The sequence below is a fragment of the Zonotrichia albicollis genome, chromosome 2, assembly GCF_047830755.1.
Source record: "Zonotrichia albicollis isolate bZonAlb1 chromosome 2, bZonAlb1.hap1, whole genome shotgun sequence".
Taxonomy (NCBI): domain Eukaryota; kingdom Metazoa; phylum Chordata; class Aves; order Passeriformes; family Passerellidae; genus Zonotrichia; species Zonotrichia albicollis.
In genome coordinates, this window is record NC_133820.1 from 10,214,808 (window position 1) to 10,239,726 (window position 24,919).

Genomic DNA, 24,919 nt, shown 5'->3' on the forward strand with positions numbered 1-24,919 from the left:
ATTTCAGAAAAGTCAAAATATTTTACTGATGTAAATGTTTCCCAATATTTATCTGATTAATAATCTTACAGATGATTCATGTCTATATTCAGATCTGTCCTGTGAGAAACACCAAAAACTTTCTTGCCATTGTGCTTCCCCGAAGCAGACTTGATCTAAAAGGGCTTCTATTTTATTAATCCTTCTATTTTATTCATCCTTTTATTCATCTTTCCCACTACTCCACAGTCAATAATGATGTAAGATTTTTTTACTCAAACACATTTCTTCACTTCTGTCTACCTTAACAGCACATGAAATTTTATTTTCCCTGAAGACAACCCTACCATGCAACATGACAGGGGGCAAATCCGACTTTTTCTGGCTATCAGAGCTGAAATCTCTTCTTGGAACAAACAGAACCCAGCTAAGCTCCATTACCTGAGGATTTTGTCTTTTATTTTACCTCTATTCCTTTACTGCCTGCCATGTGAGGACCAGACACCAACTAAAAATGGGCAAAGACAAATGAGAAAGAGAGGCTCCCATTCTCAGCAGATCCCAGCCCTAAGCTCACTCACAATTCAGACACAGCAGTCCTTAAACACACAAAGGTGACCTCACTCTCCTGATCCCACCTGAAATCCTGCATCCCAGGTTCAAGTTCTGGCCTTTTGTTTTCAGGCTTTGAGCAGAACATAATGATAAGTTCCTCTGGTTCACTTTTCTAGTGGAAATAGGTAGAGCACTACAACTCTCTGTTTTATTTATCCAGCTATTGATCTAGTAAATTTAGTACTTTTTTATCTCTTACACTCATTTTCTCTTGCATTCTGAACTAGATGCAGAGATTATGTAGTCACTGTTAAATTCCTCCTCTCATTCCCTAAATTAAAGATGCTCTTATCAACATCACAGAATTTGGCAGTAATGTAGTCTTTAGACATCCATCAGAAATTATCAGTTTAATCAGAGATAAGGAGAACTATCTTGTAAAAGAATATAGTGCCATTGGGATTTACCAGTAAGAATTAATTGCATTACAAATTGTTTGAAATTACATTGGGAGCCCTAAACTTTATATTTCTATGTTGAAAAAAACCTAGTAACACCAAAATATTATTTTCTAAAAAAATTCTCAAGTGAATAAGAGGCAACATCAAGCTCAGAAATATGTTAAAAGCAAATCTTCAGGAGAAAACATATTAGGAGTGACTGTGTCTGAAAGTTACATTCCAAATGACCTCTGAGAATGTGTGCTGCTCAAAATAGAGTTAAGTACATGTCATCTAGGAAATGGAACCATTACAGAGAGACGTTACACACACAGTGACACAGAAACATATTGGTTGCTAATTCCACACCCCTATTTATGGCTCCAGAGGTGAGAAGATCTCCCATGCACGGTAAATGTGGCTCAGCTTTGCTGAGAGCAGCAAGGACCTCTCGTTTTCCATATGGATGTGGGAATGGCTTCCACAAAGACATCCCCACTGCTTGTACCCAGCTTTTCTCTGACCTCCTCAGGGGTGCCTCAGCAGCACTTATGTGGGTGGCAGAGGTGCATTCTGCCAAATATCTTCCAAGAAAGGAAAAGTGAGTGTTCCAGGACTGTATCATTTAACTTCGCCTACATTTCCATGCCCCAGGATTTGTTCAGAGGTTGCCTAGTGACCCACTTTGCTGTGCAGTTCATATGACCCTATCTCAATCTGATCTGGAAGGGAAATGCACTCCTATTCTTGAAGTGGCTTGAAAAATACAAATACTAAAACTTCTATATAATTATGCAAATGTGATGGAAAATGGAAAGAAAGTCTGGATTTTGTTGCTAAAACTGGTGTGCTTGATATATTTAGAAAATAAAGAGTGTCTCCACATACACAGTGCTCCCAAAAGGTAAAACCATGGTCAAGAATAAATAATTGCATATTTGTGGAGATTTACCCTCAGCAGGCTTGACTCCACCTCTCCTCTGGTCACTGCAGTATTTGGTGTGAAGATCACATAGTTTGTCTGTTTCCACAGACTTTTGCTCATCCCAGCGCACCTACCACATCCTGATTGTGAACTGGTTCTTGATTTTGTCCCTCTAAAGGGGAGCAGAAATGTCACATTATCTCTAAGGAAGACTGAGACATTTGTGGTTCAACCTGCATTCCAGGGGACCCTTGTTAAAGGAGACCATTTGTTCAGTCCCATTCACTATTCATATATACTGAAAAGTGGCTCAAGTAATGATGTTATAAATATTATGCTCATGTATTCAGGCCATGTCATAAAGGGAAGCCATTTTAAGCCACTGGATGCGAAAAGGAAGAAAAGAAGAAAAGAAAATATTTCAGCTTGTGCTGTATTATTGTAAAAATTTAGATGGAATAATTAAAAAGAAATGGCCTAATCATTTTATGAGTAGATTTCCTTCTCATTTCCTGAATGTTAATTCTAAAATAATATATTTGTTACGGACTATTTCTATTCACATATTTAATTAGAGCACCAATTAAAGTGTGCTGTGGAAAACACTGTGGAAAATGCACCCTCTACTGGCTCCTAAATACATGCTCTAGAATTACAGTTTGGAACTTTTCTGAACTATCTTCCCAGAAAATATGCCTGGAAGCAGAAAATTAATGACTTCACTCACAAAAACATGGTTTCATGTAAAAGATCAGCTAAAGATATTTTACATACAAGAATTCATGAAAAGACACAGGGCAGAAGAATGCATTTTAGGAATACAAAGTACAGTTTTAATGAAGAATAGCATATTGGTGCAAAATAACACCTTGCACATATCATATTGTGAATACAGCATAATGAGGATGGCCATGAAAACTGATTGGTAAGAGAAACGCTTGCTGTATTTGTGACAGATAACAAAATTGTCTTTCATGCAGTAGCCCTGCAGAGAGGAGGACAGGATTATACAGCCAAAAGAGAAAACTAAATGTGTTTGGATCAAATCAAACAATCACCAATTTTGATTCCTAAAATATAAGGTATGACCTTTTTACACTTCCCAATTTCAGCAGGAAAACACAATTTCTACAGGTAGTAGAGATATAGTTTTCTCCCCAGCCTATTGTAAGTCAGGATAATTAATTCCCTGATGGCATAAATAGGAGAGCCAGGTGTATCCATTGCACAGTGAAACAGATTTTTTTTCCATAGCAGTAAGCTCATATGCTCAGTGCCTGCCTATTTTCTACCATAGTGCAGACACCTTTTGAAATCCACAGGCAATGCGCAGCGACCTGAAATATTTCCCTATCCAAGCTGGTCACCTTGGCATGGAGGGACATGTCTGAACCCTTGCAACCAAGCAGGAATTCTGCTTAAAGGAATACACCAGCTCTGGTGGGAATTTTATTTTTCAAAGAGCCCTGGGGCTTATCCCGAAGCAACTCCTTCTATTTAACAAGTTGTGGCTAAGAAAGGATGGCAGGAGGAATCCCTGGGACACGAGTAACCCCTGCTGAAAGCCAGTGGCAGACTGACTGATGTCACTCTGGAGAGCTGTCACATTAGGCGTGTGCCCTCCTCAATGGGCTGTGCAGCTGAAGATGCTGTCTAATGGTGTGTTACCACCTAATGATAATGGTCTTCATGGAGCTGCTCTTTAATGATCTGTGTTACTTTATAATGATAATGGCCTTCTTGGAGACAGACTATGACTTTAATCTCACAACCCCACTGAGGAGGTTATACTCAAAGCATTACAACTCTTGTCCATGACCTCTGTGAGCAGCCTGCTCATCTGTGGGTTGTCATCGGAAAGAGCCTTCAAACAGAAAAGATAAAATTCAAGTGAGAGGGCACAAGCCTTCCTCAAATATGGGGAAAATATCCCATAAAAGAGAGATTAATATTTATATACTTATGTAATATTTATATATTATTTATATGCTACACACACATATATATGTAGCATATATATAGCTTATTTTGTATATACATACATATACACACACATATATACATATATACACACATATATATATACACAAAATAAGCTAGTTTTCCTTGCATCTTCTACCTCAAAAAGTACTTCAGGAATCTTAAATTTCTTTTTACAGCACCAAAATGTTATGGTTTTCAGCTGGGAGATGAGAGCAAATTGATGTGAGCATCACTGGAAACTTGATATTTTGTTTGTTGGAAAATCATGGAGTGAGACAAGGAATCTTTTGTGCTAATTTCTCTTCTCAATTGCTCAGTGAACACTTTGGCCAGATGTGGAGGGAGGCTGAACAGTTCCCAGTACTTTACTTTGTAGATTCCTAGTCTCAGAAAGGACAAAATAATTGTAATTAACAGAACTTTTGGGCAGTATGACAATGAGAGAGATTGCATAGTCCAATGAGTTTCAAGTGTGTTTAATTTGACATGATCCATTCTCTATCATTATATTTTAAATTAAAAAAAAAATAAAGATAAATCCAGCTCAAACTCCCAATCCCCCCCCCCTAAGCCCATAAAAAAAAAATCCCCAACATTCAAGTCATAACAGTTAATTATATGGAATAAAAATTTCAATTGAGCTTTTCCTAAAATCCAGCATCAGGACTGAGACTAAAATCTACTCATTTTCCCTACACTCAAATTTGTATCTTCTAACGTTTGTAGGTGTCTTCCCTCCAACATAAAACTGAAAAGTTGTGATGGTATCTGAAAGATTGTTTCAAAGCATTTCTGTACCAACCACATACAGAAAAACCCCCCTGGACAATGCACTTAGAACAAATGACCTGAAGTAAATAAGAAGTGACCTTAATTCCTGTGCCTGACACATTGCTGAAATAGTGTGGTCATCTAATCATGCATTATTTCTGTTACATGATAATATTTCTCTATCAAGAATATTCTGATTACTCCTTCAATATTTATAAGTGTCAGCGGAAATTACACAGGTAATCTAATAGATCCCACAGTTCAGCCAAGACAGTATTGCAATGTACACATGATTTTCATATTTTAAATACCTTATCTGCTTATTCAAATAAACAGCATATCTAATTACTAAAAAACATGTAGTTTTCCCTTTTGCTCTATAGGAAATATACTACAATATATTTTCATATGAGAAAATAAGTCTCCCTTGAAAATAGATACTGTAGTATGTTTTCATAAGAAATTAAAAAGACAGACATTGGAAATGAAAGAAATGGGCAAAGATTCAATTACTAGCCTGGGTACTGTAAGAATTTTTCAAGCTAAACCAAAATAAATTGGGCATCAGGGAACATCTGTTCCATATTCAGTGTAACTCCTTCTTTTAGTTTACTTAAATAAGATTAATTTCACTTGAAGTTAGACTCGTGTATCAAAGATGACTACACCTGAGTTAGTCATGAATGCCAACTCCATCCTTTCTTTCATTTTTCTTTTTTGTCTGTTTAAATTTTTTGCATCGAAAAGACAGTTTTTAGCCTACACTAACAACTTTAATATAGCAACCATGTCAGAAGAAGAAAAAAAGCACACAAATAACTCCAACCATTGAAAAAGCCAGATTTTCTCACTCTTTTTTAAATTAATTTGTTTTACTCATGAGAAATTCACTTGAAACTTCAATCTCTTTCCTGCTGATACCTCAGCTCAAGTGAGAGGCTAAAATGTTCTGTGTACAGGATAGTTGTAACTGGAATAACCTTAAGACTACCTGAAGACTGTAGATCTGATTGCCAGAAAAGCAACAGCAATATCTGTAAACTGATCAAATTACATCAAGAACTCTTGATAAAGAATTGCATATCATTTAATTTTTCTTATTCACTCTTTAGGATTTAATAACATGATGTCATTGATGATGCCAAGAATGAAACTTGGCCATTTTGCATAGCTGATAGCAATGAAATATCAGCAGATTTTAACAAACCCAGCATTACTCATTCCAAAACTTCAGCATTTCTACAACATAGAAACTTTAACTTAGACACTCACTGCAAATAAAATCTGTCTTAATTATATTTTCCCCCTGCTTTTGGTCTATCTTTTGTATAACCACATTCCTCTGTCAGAGGTATTCTCCAATATTCACTGAAAACTATTCAGGAAATCCTGAATTATCTAGATGGCTTATTTTCTAAAATTTTTAGAAGATGCAATAATAAGCGGATAAGACATCAGGTTTCTTAACCGCATGTAATTTTGAAGAACTAACTCTGTTGTGATCAAATGCCAACTAATTTTGACAGATTTTGGAGATTTTAAGATACACTATATGCAATTCTGCATAAAATATGTCAAACTTCTTACACATCACAATGAGCCTTTGCTGCTGTAAGCAAATAGCTTCTAAAATTGGAATTGGCAGAGCAAGAATTTTATGTCTTCTGCTGTTGCCTCCTAGTATCTATTTTATTGCACATCACCAGAGGGAGCTACATTTTGCAAAATTTTAGCACTGCTTTGATGCTCTGGAACACAATTGGTGTCCCAGAATACTTCCAGTGTTTCTTGAGCAGAACACAGGTTCAGTCTCATTTCCCACTGGGTCAGAGCCAAGACGTGCTTTAGGATATAAACTGTGGAATGGTTTCTCCCAGTTTTTAGCAGATATCTCTACATCAGTGCTGACAGTTATTAAAATGAGTGGAAAAAGTACTGCTTAAAGGATGGCTTTTTCCAGGGAGATGGAAATTAGCTTTTCCAAGGGGCAAGCTGACTCTGTGAGAGGCGCCTGCTTGTGATGCCCATGGGAGGTGGAGGGGAGCATGTGGCCACTCGCTCTCATTGCTTGCCCGCTTCTAGAGGAAGAGCTGCTGGCCAGGGCTGCCACAGGAAGGCCAAAAGCTTTATCTCCTTCTGCTTTCACAGGCCTGCTGCTCACATGAAGGTCAGCAGCTGATGCTCCCCATCCCTGCAGAAGGACAGTGAGTGGCGTGAGGTGACAGAGAGCATTTCCATAAACTCCCTGGAGGTGGCATAGTCACTGCAAGGGGGTGGTAGGAGAAAAATACTCTTTTCTTCAGGATTGATCTGCTTCTCTTCCTAGCCTGTGAATAACTCAGCTCTCACACTTCATGCAGCTAGTCAGAAGTCCAAGAGGATTTTAGGATTTTCCAGTAAATCACTGCTTTGCCCTCCTCACACTTTGGGACAAACAACCTTCTGCTGTGAGTGAGGCAGAGGAACAGCACTGACCTGGGAAAGCTGAGGCAGATTAGACACAGTGGACTGGAAAGGTAGGATAAAATCTATTGTTTGCCAGCACATAAACCTAGATGTCTGTGATAAACTTTTTTTTTTTTAACAGGCCACCAGGGCTGATGGAAATACATGTCTAATTGAGTTAGCACACATACACTGGTTACATATAAGTTAATTATGTTAAAACTAAGCTAAATTTTTACTAAAGTTCTGTCATGTATATTAATTTCTTTACATCCAACCAAGTGCAATATTTTATAATTTTTTTTACTAAGGAATGTCATTACTCATTTCTCCTCCTTGTTTTTATATATTGGTTTAGATTTTGGTGTAATAAATACAACTCAAAACTATCTCCACAGAATGAAGTCTTTTAAATATCACTGTCCACTGTCAATAATTATCTACATAATACTTTTCAAGGATTTGATCTATGAATGTTTCCAAACTAATAATTTTTTCTCAGGTGTCAGACAGCACCCCCCTCCCTTCCTTTTTACATTCACATATCCCCTCCTGGGTTAGTGCAAATCCACTTACACTATTAGCCCCCAATTTAGAGTGACTAAGAATTATTTATTTCTACATAGGCTTGTGATTTGTTTGTTTAACTTCAAGTTTGGTTAGATCCCTTCAAAAGTTGAGAGGAAATAATAACTTCTCTCACATGACTCCCCACTGGATTAAATGTCACTATACCAACATGAAGAGAGAAGTTACTCCCAAATACAAGCACTGACCCTTGCCTCCCAGTGACCAAAACTCCAAAAACGCCTTTTCCTCTTTTTTTCTTCTATGTGGGCTGCAAAGTAATTCTTGAATTTGTATTTCACATCATATGACTGGGAGGAATAAAACATATGCAACTTGCCAGAAATCAGCACAAATACACGAACATAAAATTGGCACAGACCACTGGGAAATCAAATCCCATGAACAGGCATGACTTGTCATATGAATAGACTAGAAACAGGTTCCAAACTATATCAACAGTTTTAGCTATAGATCCACAGAATCATGAAAAGACCTTTAAGATCATCAAGTCTAATTGTTAAACCAGCACTACCAATCCACCACTAAAACATGTTCATAATTCCCAGATTTGCATGTCCAAACAGCCTTTTGGGGTTAAGGAAAAGCTAAGTTGTTGCAGCCCATTTGCAGTGCATGTATAACAATTGGTTAGATCCTCCACCAAAGAGTGACACACATCTTAAAACTCTGGCCACCAGAACAGTTCTGAAGGGTCATCAAAATTTACTCTCTTCCAATCTCCTCTCAATAAAGACCATGGAAGACAGAACTACAAAGAAGAGATTGCATTTGCACATGTTCCCAGTTATTAAAAATATATATATATAAAGTTACTGGAGGAACTGTGTGTTATGGCAAATACAATGTAGCCTCCACAAAACCTTTACCATTCCAGAAATGAGCTCTACAGCAGGTTATACTTAGCATCATATTCAATATCTTCAAGTCAGATTTGTCCATGGAGTAGAAGTAATGTTTGAAATCCTACAGTCATGATTATGTAATGTTACCAACATTTCTGCCCTATCCTGAGGTCTTCAGTGAGCCATAAGCTATTCTGGACTGACACACACATGCTAAAATAGAGCAGGACAGAAACTAAGAAAATTAACAGTAATTTTCCTAAAAGTCCGCTTAGAAAACTTTAAAATTTTAATCTAAAATTTCCAGCTCCACAAATACACAGACCTTTTTCCTCACAGATGGAAAGAATTAAACCAAGGAAATCAAACTAAGTCAATAATTAAAGCAGCATTAGCAGTAAATTGACAGTTTGTTCAGTAATGAAAACCATCAATTGCCAGCTGTAATGAAATGCATTATTAAAATCATAATGAGGGTGTAAATACATAATGCTGCATAAAGATACAATCTGAAGGAGTTACCCAATATAGGAAATAATTAACCTAGAATAACAGCAGCAATACAAAACAACTGGGACCTACCATGGGTTGGGGAACAGAGGAAAAGGGAACACCTGTTGAAATTTTCTCTGTATACTGTTCCTGTGAATGCAGGAAGATGTGCCATTTTGGGAGAGCTTGCAGGGAAGTGTGCAATCCAGCCACTACAGGCACAAATAAAGACTAAACCTTTCCACTCAGAGCTCAAATTGTGCAACCAAGGCCAAGAAGAGAACTTTTTTCCCCCAGCTGTCCTCTGTGCTGTAAACCACGATGCTTTCCTGTCACAGACACATTTTCTGAGAAATCCTTTCCTTAGGATTTTTCCTCCTGAGAAGCTGAGAGGCCTCAGGAACAAAATGCAAACAATGATTATCTGCTGCTGTGGAATGCAACAGGTGCATCTGTGATTGGCTCATGTTGGATGTTTGTAATTAATGGCCAATCACAGTCAGCTGGCTCAGACTCTCTGTCAGAGACACAAACCTCTGGAATAATTTCATTCTTTTTCTATTCTTAGCAAGCCTTCTGATTAAATCCTTTCTTCTATTCTTTTAGTATAGTTTTAATATAATATATATCATAAAATAATAAATCAAGCATTCTGAAACATGGGGTCAGATCCTCATCTCTTCCCTCATCCTAAGACCCCTGTGAACACCGTCACACTTTCCACCCAATCAGGGTCCCCAAATTTAGTAATTCCTTTTGGTTCAAGGAACTAACACTTTCCCTACTAAGAAGGTATTGGGCAGAGGACAGATGTGCTCTTCTTCTTTTTTAAAATACACATTTCCCCTTCCTTTCCCATCCTCCAGATTCTAACTAATTTATGGCAACAAAAAGATATCAAATTCAAGTGGATCATGGAGCAGAGCTGCAGAAAATGCCATAACCATGATTGTGCTAATGGTCTGTGTCCTTTGCACTTCTGTGCACAGGAGGGGTTGTGGGAAGCAGATGCTGGGAAAGAAGTGCTGTAGGAGGCAGCATGAGAGTCTCATCTGGATAGAGCAACTCAATCAGGTAGCAGTGTTTATCAGCTAACACAAATACCCAGATTGAAGTAAAAATAAAGATGAGGAAAAAGAAAGAAAGAAATCTGAAATGAACTTCTGAAGAGGATGATACGGTATGTAAAGGAATGAAAGAAAAAGAGAACAAAAGTGAGAATCTGAAAGAGGAAGTCATGGAATCACAGAATGGCCTGGGTTGGAAGGGCCCTTACAAATCCTCTACTTCCAACGTCCCTGACATGGGCAGGGATATCTTCCACTAGACCAGGTTCCTCAGCTGCTGGTTGATGATGCTGCTTTTAATGTCATAAAGGTGGTAAGATTTTAAAAACCTTTTGCTGCAAATTGAAGCTTAAATAAAGGGTAACAATGACATAATCAAGAACACAGCTCTATTTAGAAGCACGTTTCCATTAGTGAGATAAGTAACAGCCCAGTTATACTGAACTGTTTACCTAAGGATGGTCTAGAATACCAAGTTTTGGAAAACAACACTGGAAAATGAATAAAGGAAGAGTCACATTCAATCTAGATAAGCAACTTCCAACTGAACACCACAGGGCAGTTGAGACACTACAGCTGAGCAATAACTGAGATAAGTTCAGCCTAAATCCAGTTCAGAAATAAGAGCTGGGGAGGGCTGAGGAGGGTAAAAATACTTCAAATATATTCTACTTGAAATAGGAATAGGTGACAGTTTTATGAATGGACTGTGCTAGGAGAAAATGAGACTGCAGGTGGCTCAGCACTACCAGCACCCTGAGCAGACACTCTTTCCTAAACACGTCTTATTGAAGGCACCCTTTGTCCACATAACCAGTGCAGTGCCCTGGTAACCCTTGGTGGAGCCAGGTAGGAATTCCTGGTCACAGAGGGAACTGGGGGGTGGGTGTTCACTGTCACTGAAGCCAGCTGGTGCAATCCTAAACAACACCAGCCTTTAGAAAGTGTGTGGGACAGCAGCTCCTGTGATCCCATGGCTGTGCAGTGGGAGGGAGCCATTCCAGAGACAGAACCATTACCACCTGCATAATCCTGAGTGGCTGTGCCTCCTGTGCAAATCCAGATCCCTGCCTTTACAAATGTGCTGCCCTACTAATTTCCTTACTACAACTACCTCTGCCTCAGTAATTTTCATCCCAAGAGACAAGGCAAGGGTTCAGTATATGAAGATATGCTCGAATACGTGTTGCTGCACTGGCAGCTTGCCCACCACAGAGAAGACATGAATAATCTGAGACAATAAAAGGGTAACATTATGTCCTTTGAAAGGGGCATCTTTCAAAAATGCTTCATATTATTTATGACCAGATATAAAAAAAAGCCACTAGTTAATACAGTTAATAAACCATGACAAGTTTGCTTTAAATGAGTGGGATATCTAAATCCAACATTATTTATTAGGCAATATGATTTTTTCTTGGTGTTTATCCATCAAACATGGCACCCTTATTGCACATGCATTATGCAAAGTGTCAAATTAAAGTATTGCTTATAAAAATAAACATCAGTTACTGAAGTGATCCAAATGCTTGATTAGAATGTTATTTAGAGAAGCTAATAAATATCTTTAATAAATCTTTTGAGCAGAAATGGGAAAGCATGCAAGAAAAATTTTTGGGGTCTCACCTCCTTGCTATTCCTTTCTCCAAGCAAACAATGAGATAGAGAATTCAAGTGTAAAGAAAAACCTGTCTCATGAGGGCTAATAAACCAAAGGCCACATTAGCTATTGTGGAATCTCTCTTACAATGAGAAAAAGAACACAATTACAACCAAAAGGACCTCTGCAGCAATTAGAGTGCAGGAGGTAATGAATGGAGAATGGAATCTCTCTTTGGTTTCATTCCACACCATTATCTGACTTGCATTTTTCAGCTGGAGCAGGCTCAGTCTCCATAAGTGCCCACTCCTTAGGTACTGAAAAATGCTGAGAAGGATTCATCCCCAGAGGATTCAGCCAGGAACAAAGACAGCCAGTGGCCCCATGACTTTACAGGGAGAGATCAGCATCAAGCCTTGGAAACAGATGTTGGAGAAAGAGGCAAATGACTGAGTATTCATAGCAGAAAGTTTCTCTTCCAAAGTGTGGCACTCTGTTACACATGTTAATTTGGCTTTTGCAGCCAGAGAAGATGCTACAAACACAGAGTTAAGTATTCTTTAAACACTTAAAGCTGACTTGATCACCTTAGGCAGGGTGGGGGAAAGGAAAAAAAAAAGAAAAAATATCATGTTCCTAATGTTTTGGGTGCAATTTATCTTCACACTGGGACAAGGAGAAGGAATTCCTCCTGTGGCATTAAGCTTTCAGAGGTTATTGAATTGAAGTATAAATAATGAACAAAAATGAATAGGTAACTGCAGGCAAAAACTGAGGAAGGTACCCAGTGAGCTCACTGCATACAAACCATTTGCTGCTATGATTATTAAATGTATTTAGCTCTATTGGAAAACAACAAAAGTACTTACACTTGGAAATTGTACAGTATCTGAGTCAGGATAAAATGTTTTCCTTTGAAGTTATAATAGTTACAGTAAATAGCTACTTCACTCAATAAAAAATTACAAAATTTTATGTCACTGGGAAGATTTTTGTTCACTAAGTTCAACTTTTTATTTGGAAAAATAAAATGGTATCAATGAACAAGCAAAAAGTTTCACAACAGAGGAAAAAGGCAATATTCCATTGCCAGAAGGGTTACAAATATGCTCCTTTAAAACAACCAAGCAACAGAACAAGCACAGTCTGGGGTATCACCCCAGCTAAACAGGCAAAGCCTCAACAGTGGGAACCAGTTTTGGATCTGTTTCTGAGACAGCTGTGAAACTGCTGACTAGCAAAATGTGATCCACTATTGCAGCAGGCAAATATGTGCTAGCTTAAATTTTTAGAGGTACTTGCACAACTGTATTTTAAATTTCTCCCCTTTTTATGTGGTCTCTGTGCAACCACATAAAGTGAAAAAGCAAATAAAGTAGCCCTTCTTCACATGCAGGGCTTCTGTAAGCCTTTGAAATCTCTTGAAGGATATAGTAGTAGAGTCCAAACATTCTTAGATACAAGGTAAGCAAGAGGTTTAATAAGTGTTTCTGGCCCAATATCTCAAATTCCAGAACAACATCTGGTCTACATAAGATTACTTGTTTATTGTGTCGCAGATTAAGTAATTGGTTCTGAGGCTGAAAATATAAATAACCTTTGATTTCTTGGCATTTATCCTGCTTTAAACATGATCAGGGAGTAGTTAATGGAGATACACATTTCATATTGATAAAAAGCCATATCAAAAAAATCCAGAACACATTGAAGGACTCAATGGATATGGTTATTTGAAATTTGATTTAGCTACAGTTCTCATTAAAATTAGCTGCAGGCAGACCCCTAAAAATCACTGCATATTATGGGAAAACCACTGTGAATCACTCAAGCACAGCAAGGTATTGCAGCCAAGTAGGTATTCCCAAGAGCCCTCACTAAAGAAAAACTAAATATTCTTTTGAAATTTAGAAAAAAGGAAAGGTGAACTACAGTGTAACTTGATTGGTTTTAGTGAAGCTCTGTGAACTTACAACGTTTGAAGCCCTTTGCCACAATGATGAGCTTCCTTCCCATAAAGACACGAGCAAGTGTGCAAGGTTATGAAAATGTTATTAAAATGCAAGTCAAATGAAATTTGATGAAGGTTACTGAAAGCAATATTCTTTACAGAAACCAAATGACAGAAAGCCCTGCTTTACTAACACCATTCCAGCAATGAAAACCTGATTCTGTGTTAAATATTTCTCAGGGATTATCTCAAATCCCTGTTTTCTTGCATAAACCTCCCAGGAAATCTCTGCTTCTCTATTTTGCCATAATTTATTAAATCTAATGCAATGCATAACACTATTATATGGCCAGACTTCATATTTTAGAAAGCTATGGGCAGTGTAGGAGGCTTTGTGGAGAATACAAATATTAAACAGAGTATAAAGAAAAGAGCGTAAATTACTTGCCTTCTACTCCATGGTTTTATTGCTTTGTCAAAATGTTCTGCTCAGAAAATTATCCAAAATTTTAAATAATCACACAATGATCTTACAAGTAATTTTTCTCTCACTTTCTATGGAAGTTTTAGAGAAGATCAGATTGGGAAAACTAAAAAGAGAGGTTCTAATACCAGGAATACAGTTAATAATTCAGAAGTTGCATTTGACACTTTTTTACTGATGCTTGCCTTAAATTTGGTAAAATTACCTGAGAAAAAATTAAGTGATTTTATCTGAAGATAGATTTTCTACAGATAATACCACAGAATGTGTATTTTTTTTCTTATAGTTTAAAGCTAAGATAAAAAAAAAGGTAAAACAAAGATCAGCACTATTTAATAAGAGCAAATAATTTGCAAATAACAGCAAACATTTAAAAACAGCAAAATGTTGGGGAAAAAATCCTTATATCCTGGTAGTAGCCATACATAACCTATCTCTTAACTGCTATTATTCCTTTTCTAATTTTAGAGTACTTTTCAGACTTTCTCCAAACAAACTAAAATAAAGTTATAACATTTTCCCAACTAAAGATTTCCCATGAAACTACTGGTCCAAAATGACATTTGGCTGTTTAGGGTAGAGACAGCTGTCTGGGAGGACATTACTAAACTGCACATGGCTTCATTTCATGTGTGATTTTAAATACTTCCTTTATGGATAGAAAACTGAAGCCTGGCAGTTTCCTGTGCTGCAGTGATGTGGAAAGGTGTGAAAAGTTCTCACATCCTCAAAAATTTTGTCAGTGTTGGAGAAAAATCTTGGCTCTACTGCTTTGGTGCTCAGTTTGAGGACTGAGAAGTTCAATGAACAGAGTTAACTCTGGCAAGACCTTGGCTGCTCCAAGCTTAGTTTCCTTGCAGGAAAAAAAAAAAAAAAATCTTCCTTCATTTATCAAACCATTAACCTAAGTGGCATCTGCTCAATCTTCTACAAGGCAGTGCTTGACAAGAATTTGATTCTTTGGACTTGTTCCTTCTTGGCACCAAAATGGTTTTATGATATCCTGGCAGCACACATTGGCTCTAAATCCATTTTGACTCACTGTGGGAACTTCCTCTTTGGAGAATCCTCAAATGACTTCTGAACTGAGCCCTCAGTCACATCCAGCATAGTCATACTGAGATTTCTAAATTTTATTCACTTTTGTATTTCCAAATCTTACAAAACCAACCAATAGAATATTAGCACTACAATTACCATTGTCTTCCAGTTTTGCCGTACTAATTTCTGTCATTAGATTTATATTTTATTAAGCACATCATTCCCAACTGGAGATTCTATCCTATTTTTTTTTGTTCAGATAACCTGGTTCACATTCTAGACTATATCCATAGTTTAAGAGTGAAAACGTATTCCTAGATTTATCTTTTCAGCAGGTGATCTGAACTTTTTGACTTGAAATACCAAAAAAATCTGGATTTCACTGGATTATTTAGAACAACCCCTTCCAGTGCAGAATACCTTACGGAAATGAAGGAAAATCTTCTATGCCTACCTGCCTTACTATTTATAGTCATTGATATATGAAAAATGTAGCAGTTAAAATTTCAGTTTCTCATATAATATTTTTACTTCAATATCCCATGCTACCCTCTAGGTGTCTTACTAATCCATTTACAATTTTACCCCTGTCATTTGCTTATTGGTGAATCTACTGCTGGATTTTTAAACATTTAAAATTGCAGATCTGTGAAGTAAAAAAAAAAAAAAAAAAAAAAAAATTGGGGTAGCAGCTATAGAAAATATCACTTATGTTTTCTATTACCCTAAAAAAAAAAAAAAAACTCAAACCAAAATGCGCCTTAAGATTGTACACTTTAAACTGTGTCACATTTTGAACATTACTGAATTTGTGTACTTTTGTTTGTATTGCTATTCCTCACTCTGATTATAAATCTGGCGAGGCTACACCATTACTCTTTGGAGTGATGCTTCAGGGTGTTCAGACTCGATGCTTAATTGCTGGCCATGACCTAAAACACCTTTACAACAACTCAGAGGACCTCCCGGGGTCTATAGGAAGCTGCATTCCATCTCACCTTCGCCCTTTAGAGGGCAGTGCTCCCTTTGGATACCCACAGATCCTCCAGAAGGGCAGGATGCTCCTGGAGAGGTAAAACTTGGAAGCAGCAAAAGAAATTTCAAAGGACAAGACAATTTCTTGCTGTGCTGATACTGGGGAAGGGAACGCATTCATCCTGTGCCACACACTGGGTGCACCCTTTGCATTTGGAAGGGCAGCAGGGATTTGCCAGCCTGGCTTTGACAGTGCCACTCCTGTGGCTGCTGAGAGAATGCCTACAGTGGAAAGGGTAGAGGGAAGAGTCTTAAAAATGAAATGCATCATACTGCTACCCCAGTTCAGTCTCACTTGCATGCAGACATTCAAATATGATCAAGGCCAGCACAGTTTCTCTCTGAGCTATCAGTATAGCCTAAAGAACAAAAATCAATACTGTTTACAGAGTTACAGCTGTTTTCCCACAGCTTTAAGGAAACTTCCCAAGGCACCCATTCACAAGATCCTCGGGCAGCTACACTCTGAATGTCACAGATTTTCACTGCTGGGATCAAGGCCCCTTCTCAGGGGTGGCTCCAGTGACCCAGTGGGTCCCTGCCTGACTCCCTGCACAGCCACTCACCACCAGACCAGGCTTCCTCACCAGCTCAATCCCAGGATTTCAATAGCAGAGCCTAAAATATCTCATTCTACAGTGCCATTTTATCCACAGTGCAGTAACACACAAACAGCCTGAGCTGATTCCTCCAAGGAGGGACCCTGAGCAAAGGAACCTCCTTTTATCCTCTCAAACTCCAAGCAGGCCAAAATCTCTCTCCTTCTCCCCAGCCATCAGCACCTGTTGTGTCTCTCAGTGTCCCTGCCCTGTCAGTGCCACAGCTCCCTGTGCCCTTTGCTGTGCACAGGGTGGCAGCTCACAGCCTCCTGTCTCAGGTTCTCACCCACAGCTCCACTGAGTGAATTTCTCAGGAGTAAGAATGCACAAATTTCCTAAGGTGTCCCTCAGAGTGCTATGAAGGACAACAGTGTGGGTGAGAGTCTGAAAAAGGCCAAGAATTCATCAAGTGCAAGACTTGCATTCTCCTTTTACATGTAGCTTACCCGCCAATGCTAACACTAAACTTTTCAGATTTATTTTTTAAAAGGAAAAAAACAACCAAACATGTCACAAACATCTTTTATGAAAAATCCTATCCTTAGGATTTTTCCTCTTGAGAAGCTGAGAGGCCTCAGGAACAAAATGTAAACAGTGATTATCTGCTGTGGAATGCAACAGGTGGACCTGTGATTGGTGTCATGTGGTTGTTTGTAATTAATGGCCATTCACAGTCAGCTGGCTCAGACAGAGTCCAAGCCACAAGCCTGTGTTATCATTCTTTCCTGTTCTATTCTTAGCTAGCCTTCTGATGAAATCCTCTCTTCTATTCTTTTAGTATAGTTTTAATATAATATATATAATATATATAATAAAATAATAAATCAAGCCTTCTGAAACATGGAGTCAGATCCTTGTCTGTTCCCTCATCCTAAGACCCCTGTGAACATGGTCACACAAACACAAAGAGAAAAGAAGGCTCAGGACTCTGATCCATGTGCCCAAACTCCTGGTGGGAGGAGTAAAGAAGAGGCAGCCAGGCTCATTGCCAGTGGAGCCCAGGGACAGGACAACAGACAATGGGCATACATACATGGGAATACAGGAAACTCCATGCCCAGCATCCTATCCTGCACTGAGTCCTGATAAGCCAGACATCATCCCTCTGGGGCTCCTTCATCACCATCCCATGCCCAGGGCGTGCAGCTGTGCCTGGGGATGGGCACTGGGGGCTACAGGACTGGGATGGTCAGGGAGGGAGGGCACTGCATCCTAAGGACATCTTCCTTGAAGTTACCATCTGATCACAGTCTCCATCATCAATTTATTAGCATAAATTGAACAGGGTTTTGTTCCCTGTTCAAGTTATGCTTAAAAATGCTTTAAGTGCATCTTTAGATTTATGACAGATAAATGTCACAAAGCTTCTGCTTTGTCCTTGTGCCTCTTCCTGACACCAGGAACACACAAAATTCTGGTTTTGAAGAGTTCAGCTGAAGGGTCTTCACATGTACGATCTGGTTGACATCTTGGATTTGACATCATGGCCTGTGTTGCAGAGTTTTACTTATAAATTATATTGCTGGACACTGTAGTAACTTTTTATACAATTTTCAACAGGATTCTGATAAAACTGTGGCCTTTCTTTCATTAACAGCTAATTAGCACACAAATCTGTCCTTTTCCTGTCACTCACACAAACTGCATGAAATAATTTAGAGGCATAACAAGAGGTCACAAACTTTGCTGCTAAAATGCTTCTCTGACAGCATGACTCTTTGCCCAGAAATAAAGAGAGAAAACACACAGGGTTGTGTGCATGACATTTTGTGCCTGGTGGTCCAGGCTTAGGGAGGTCCACAGGGTCTGCATTGTGGGTGTCAATATCTGAGCAGGTCATCCAAACCCTTTTCATATACACTGGGACACACAGGCCTGTCTGGAGAGTCCGATCTGACAGAGGATGAACCACACCAGCAAGCAGCCAGCTACTTCATTAAATACAAGGGATTGATTCCCTCTTCTGACTATAAAAACAGCAGAGAATATTTTCAACAGAAAGCCTCTAAGGTACTATATTTTTATACTATGTTTTTTGTACCATTTTTTTTACTATTTTCTAAATACCTTATATGGCCCAGTAAATTAAATTTCACCAATAAGAATGGCAAGATGTAAGAAACTAGACCTAGTAAACTTGTGAAAAAAACCTCACAAGGTACTAGTCATTAGCTATCATCACTTGTAGCCCATGAACTGCATTCATACTTTTCAAGGTTTGAACCACAGGATAACTCGGAATGGAAGGGACTTTAGGAAGCCTTGTTCAAACTCCTCTTCAGAGCAGGATGCCACAAAATACATTGCTTTATCCAGATTGCTTAGTAGGTAAACATTATCCTCACCCTACTTGCTTGATGTGGCATCATGACCTTGGTCCTAAATGCATTTGTACCATGACTGCTTTCACATTTGGCTGATATGTTTTAGGCATCCTTTGAATGCTCTTCCTTGGGTTAATAGCCAGTCTGTGTGATCCCTCAATGGTTTAAATCAACAGTCATCAGAGGAAAGCTATTTTGCTGCTAGAACTTGAGGCCAAAGAAGTGTTTTTAAGTAATGAAAAAGTTGTACTAACATTTAACTTGATAAGTAGGCCCTAGCCATGACCTAGTGTTCAGTCATAGAAATTCACACCTAAAATCAAAATGTATTTTTAATGAAAATCTGTTTAACTGATTAAGTGCAGATAATTTGCTTCTATGAGAAACATGAATTTTAGATCCACGAGACTATGAACATCAAATTCTTTTCTTTCTTTTAATTGTTTAGATTTAGGTTGTTGTTTAAAAACAAGTTGAAGTGAGGCTGTATATTTCACCTCACAGTGCAAATTCACTTGTACTCATTGACAGACATTGAAAACAATCCATTTATTCATTAGCAAGTGCCAAAAATAACTCAGCAGTTTCTGTTTTGTTTCTATTCATAGATTTCCTCATTTCATGTTAATCACTTCTTTCAGCACTTGGCACCTTGCAAAAAAATTCAGAACATCTTGAATTATTAGTTGTTTACTGCATTCACAAAGTAAAAATGAAAACATAATACTAATAGCACTTTGTAGCAGTCCCATGTAATGAGATTGGGGCATTTGAATCTTCTGTAATGTACCCTGCCATTTTGATTAATATCATGAATGGCAAAGTAATTTCAAGCACATAGATGCATATTCAGATTTGTGAAGACAATGGTTATTTTAAGCATTTCTTCTTTAAATGTAGACTTGGAAAGTCTTAATTATTATTCTAAATTATCATAATAATAGTTGAATTTGGTTTGCCTACTGTATGTCTTGATTAAGCCTCTAAGGTGTATGCATTTGTACATTTTTAAGGCTCCATTCCATTATTAAGTGACTGACATTTCAATAAGAGGCTTAAATTAAACCATAGCAAAAATGGAAGCAGAAATGGTAACACTGACTTCCACAGTAAATCCTGTCCCTGGGGCCTTCTTGAAGAGTGATGCGTTTGTCTCCTAAATTGTTAACTGAAGAGGTTTTACAGTAATGCAACAAATGAAGTCCCATAGATAGCATTCCATTTCCCACAAATACTGAACAACTGATATGAAAACTTCCAGTGTCACAGTTTATGGTGATCTTGTCCTGAATGAACCCATAAACACTTTATTCTGCCATTCAGTTTGTATGTTGCTGCCTCACATTTGGATTGATGGTTGACAGCAGCGATGTATAAATTATGCATGCCAATTTACTGAACACCATTAAAGCCATAGAGTATGGGTAATTTCAATAATTATACATATAAATAGTATTATTAGCTCTGTCAAACTCAGTACCTGGATAGCATGTCAGTACATAATATCTACTAGGGATTCAAAAGGTTCAGGATTTTCCATGAGGTTGGTGACTGGAGAGGTTCCAGCTACCATTTGCACACAGCTCATTCCTGTAATATGCAACTAGACACCACTCTAAAAATGCAGAAAAGCTTTGGTGTTTGTTGGAATCCAAAAGGCAATGGACTCTAAGAACTTTGGGCCTGTAAGCGAAAGCTTAGAATTGCACACAGGATTTGATCTGAGACCTTGGAAAAAGCTTCCAAACTTGGTGCTAGAAGCAAGAACGTGGATTTATAGTTTAAAGCAGAGATATGTTAAGCTAATTAAAGGAAAGTTTAGAGTTTAAGAGGAAAAAAAAATAAAATTAGTTACAGAGGTACACAAGGAGCTTAGAATGCAGTACTGTAGGTTTGTGTGTCAGAACATGATTGGCTAGGAAAGCTTACACTGTAGCATGGGTCCATAAGAAAAAATATTTAAGAACTGTGTCAAAACCATAAATATCATTGTTGACAGTATTTTATTGGTCAAGAGCCCCTTAAAAGGTCTTGTAATTAAGGCCCTTGTGACCTTCTGAACCATGCAGCAAAGATGTGAACTGAATTCACCCTTCCTACCTATGTAGAAGATAAGAAAATAGACCCCATCACCAAAAACAACTCAAGAGGTCCTGTCTATAACTTACTCAAAATTCCCCACAAGTTAATTATCACAGGTGTTGGATGATCTCTCCACATCTGTGCTGCATTATTAGAAAGAAGATAAGAACTGAAAAATAATTACTTTCAGTAAATACTGCGCTAGAGGGAATTTAAATTACTGCCACCAAAGAACTGGAGAACTTTTCCCTCTGCATTGCTGAAACTTTCAGGTACCTGTTAAATCCCAAAGCTCCACTCAAGTGATGTGCCTGGAAATTGTTGCTTTCCAACCAGAGAGGAAAACTTCCACTCTATTACTGTTCACCAGCTTCCCTTCAGTGCTGTCTACAGGCCCCACAATCTCTTCCCGGGACTCCTGCAAACACCACCACAGAGGGTAGGTGATGAAACAGGTTCAGTTCTTTTTCCTTTTTGACATCAGCTCTCTGAAGTATCTGTGCAGAATTGCCTGAATTATTTGGTTATCCCATGCATTAGGAAGCTCTGGAAAGCAGCAAGCTTCTCCAACAGCCCATTGTAATCCCTCTCTGCTGCTTAAGCAGACAATAAAATATTTCATCCATGCTTTTCTGGTCCCCTCCTGTTGTTTTTTTTTGTTGGTTTTTTTTTTTTTTTTGTTGTTGTTGTTTTTGGGGGGGGGGGTGTTTAGTTTTGTTGTTTGCTTAGTTTTTTGGGGGTTTTTTTGTTTTTTTGTTTTTTTTTTTTTTTTGTGATTATGTTACTAACTCCCAGCTCCCAGGCTTGGTTGCACTGTCAGAGAGGATCTGTGAATGAGTGAAAACAACCCAAATGTCGCCACATGTTGTCATCTGATAGCAATCACTCATAATTACCACCACCAAATGCCTTCAGCACTCACACCAGCATGCCCCACACAGCTGAACTAGATCAGCCAAGCCCTGCAGCCATCAGAACTAGACTGAACTACACCAGCTCCAGATCTGGCCCTGCTTTTTGGAGTTTGCCCTGTGTGTCATGTTGCATCTTCTGGCAGACTGTAAGCACACTTGCAGAGCCACCTGCAAGGTCTCCTTGAGCAGGACAGAAATAATTTAAAGTGCATAAATTTAAATTTAATGCATTGTAAGGGTCTCCCTGCAATGTGCTGAAAGGCCAGTCCCTCAGAGCCATTCTCCCATATCTCTGCCCTCTCCATCCTGCCCATGGATACATTCAAGCACAGCACTAACCAATAAAAAGCTTTAAAAGGTACTCATGCAACCAAGAAACATTTCTGTCCCTAGTTTTATTGTATGGGGATTATTTTTTTAAATTACCAGACTGAAAACAGACCTGCTGGAAGCACCACCTGAAAGGGCTCATGATTTGGGACGAGCTGGTTGTGCTCATCAGCCACAGAGACACAAACCTCTCTGTAGCATCCAAGGAAGTGCAGAATCATGCCCAGGCTTTGTGTAAATCATGGGACAGATTCAATCTACCAGTGAGACTCTAGCTTGGCCATTGAAAATCATGAAAAATGGATTGTTTTATATCGCTACAGTTTTCTGGCTGTACAAAATTTTTACTCGAGTACTCCTATAGCCCAGCTCACAGCAGCAGTCTCACCTCTCACTGATTGTACAACAGGAATATATTTTCTGCTTATTCTTATGCTTTCCCTTAAGACTTTTCTTCTGGATAGGAAAAGTAATCGCGCTTCTTCCCTCTATGCCCAATTTATTTGGCAGGAATATCAGCACCAGGAACAGTCAGAAGCAAAGTCTGCATCCACAGAGCTGACAGAGTGCTCCCCACCCCCTAGTAGATGATTACTGGCATGGCTGTGGGTCACTGCCCATGCTGTCCCTTCACAGCAGGGAGATTTCTAAGTGCTATTTTCTGTTGAAAAGATTGTGCAATAATTCCATGTACAAATGTCTGCCTGAAAACTCTCCTGCTTGACAGCACGACCACTTTAACCAGAGCTCACCAAGGCTGCAGGCAACAAAACTGGGGAGATTATTCAGGGATTTGCAAAGCATTTACTGCACTGTTTACCAGTTTTTATCCAGTTTTCCATTTTTGAGTATTACTTTACATTTTGTGGTTAAAATATCATGCTTTAGAAAAGTTATTTTTGAAAACTTAGAAGAAAAATTTAAGCATGCATGCACACAATATTCAGCATGCCAATTTTTTCAATTTGTTCTACAAATAATCCCATAAAAATAACCCACCCAAACATTTGTGACCATGTGGAAGCACTCAAGATGAAAAATCCCTGGAGTATTTCTCTACAACGCTCTGACTTCAGTGACTCTTCCTGTTCCTTGTGCTTCCTCTTGTGTGATGGGCACTTTGGAAGGAAGCCCCACTGACTACTGAAATCTATTGCATTATTTTGGCTCTTGGAGATAAAAGCTGCAGGAGGCACAAGTCTAAAATGGCATTTTGGGAGGGCAGGGAATAACTCTATCTCTGAGTACCTAGTTTTCCAGGGAACTCTGGCTAAGTAAATGATATTTCTTCAGATAACTGGAAATCAGTGTAGAAGGAGCAGGTAAACTCAAACCCTACATCCAGCAGAAAAAAGTTAATGTTTACATGAATTATTTTTAACTTATTATTTTATGTACACAACAGGTAGAATTTGGGATGAAAAGAGTACAAACATCACTATATTCCCAGTTTTTACTAGTGAAGGTGCGTGGAAAGAAAAGAACAGGCAGAAACATCCCATTTAGAAAGAGGAAACTGTAAAAAGTCACACTTAGTAAACAGAAAGGAGAAAATAATAGGGAAATATATATTTGCAAATTTTAAGAGAATAAAAATCTAATTTAAAGCTATAGAATATTGTTTGGTGTTGTGATGCTAACAAACACTCTGGAGTATTACAGGAGGTCACTTCAGACATGTACTGAACACACCTAATTTCCATGGGAAGTGAAGAGACACAACCAGATTCTAATCCCAAAGATGCAGTTAGAAATTACTCTGGGTAAGAATACATAGAGATTAGACCCTGTTATTACTAAACATGAATACTTCACTTGGTTTGAAGGAGTTTCCCTTGCCTGGTAGATCCCAGGAACACAAAGTCCTAATAAGACTTAGTATCCAAGTTGCACTTCATTTGTGAAAGTAAATGGGAATTTCCATCACTGATGAAAATCACTTCTTCATTTACGTACTAAATTAAAATCCAGTAGAGTAAAACTGATATTTTCCTTTCTGTGGCAATTTTTGACTATTTCTTATGAATTTGTAGTCTGAACCTGGTCTGAACAAAGTCAGCTGAGCCCTGCTGCAAGAGCCACTCTGAACTAAATCTAATTTCTTTCTTGTTTTACTGACAATTAATCAACAATTATTTTTCTGTAGATGCACTGGACACTAAGAGGATAGAGAGAAGCTAGACCAAAGGGAAGCCAAAAGACACTGCCTAAGTAATCTGTCTAATGAAATTATCATCATTCCAGAAGGGAACAAAAGGAGTTTTTGTCACTGAAAGTCCAAGAAGCTTTTCTAGCAAAACACGAACTAATTAAAAAAACCTGGATGGTGAGAGAGTTCCTAAATGCTCGGAATTTAACTTTGGATCTAGGTCTGTACCCAGACACATCCATTTGGACTCAGACCTGGGCACCAATATATTGGAAAGTTCTTCAGGGTCTGAATAACTTACTCTGACTTTAGAGCTGCAGGTG

At 38.3% G+C, this 24,919-nt stretch overlaps 1 protein-coding gene across 15 annotated transcripts in view; it reads right to left on the bottom strand.

Moving 5' to 3' along the window:
- The window catches only part of ROBO2 (roundabout guidance receptor 2), a 1,042,455-nt gene that overhangs the window by 702,634 nt on the left and 314,902 nt on the right, over positions 1-24,919 (bottom strand). The window lies entirely within an intron of this gene.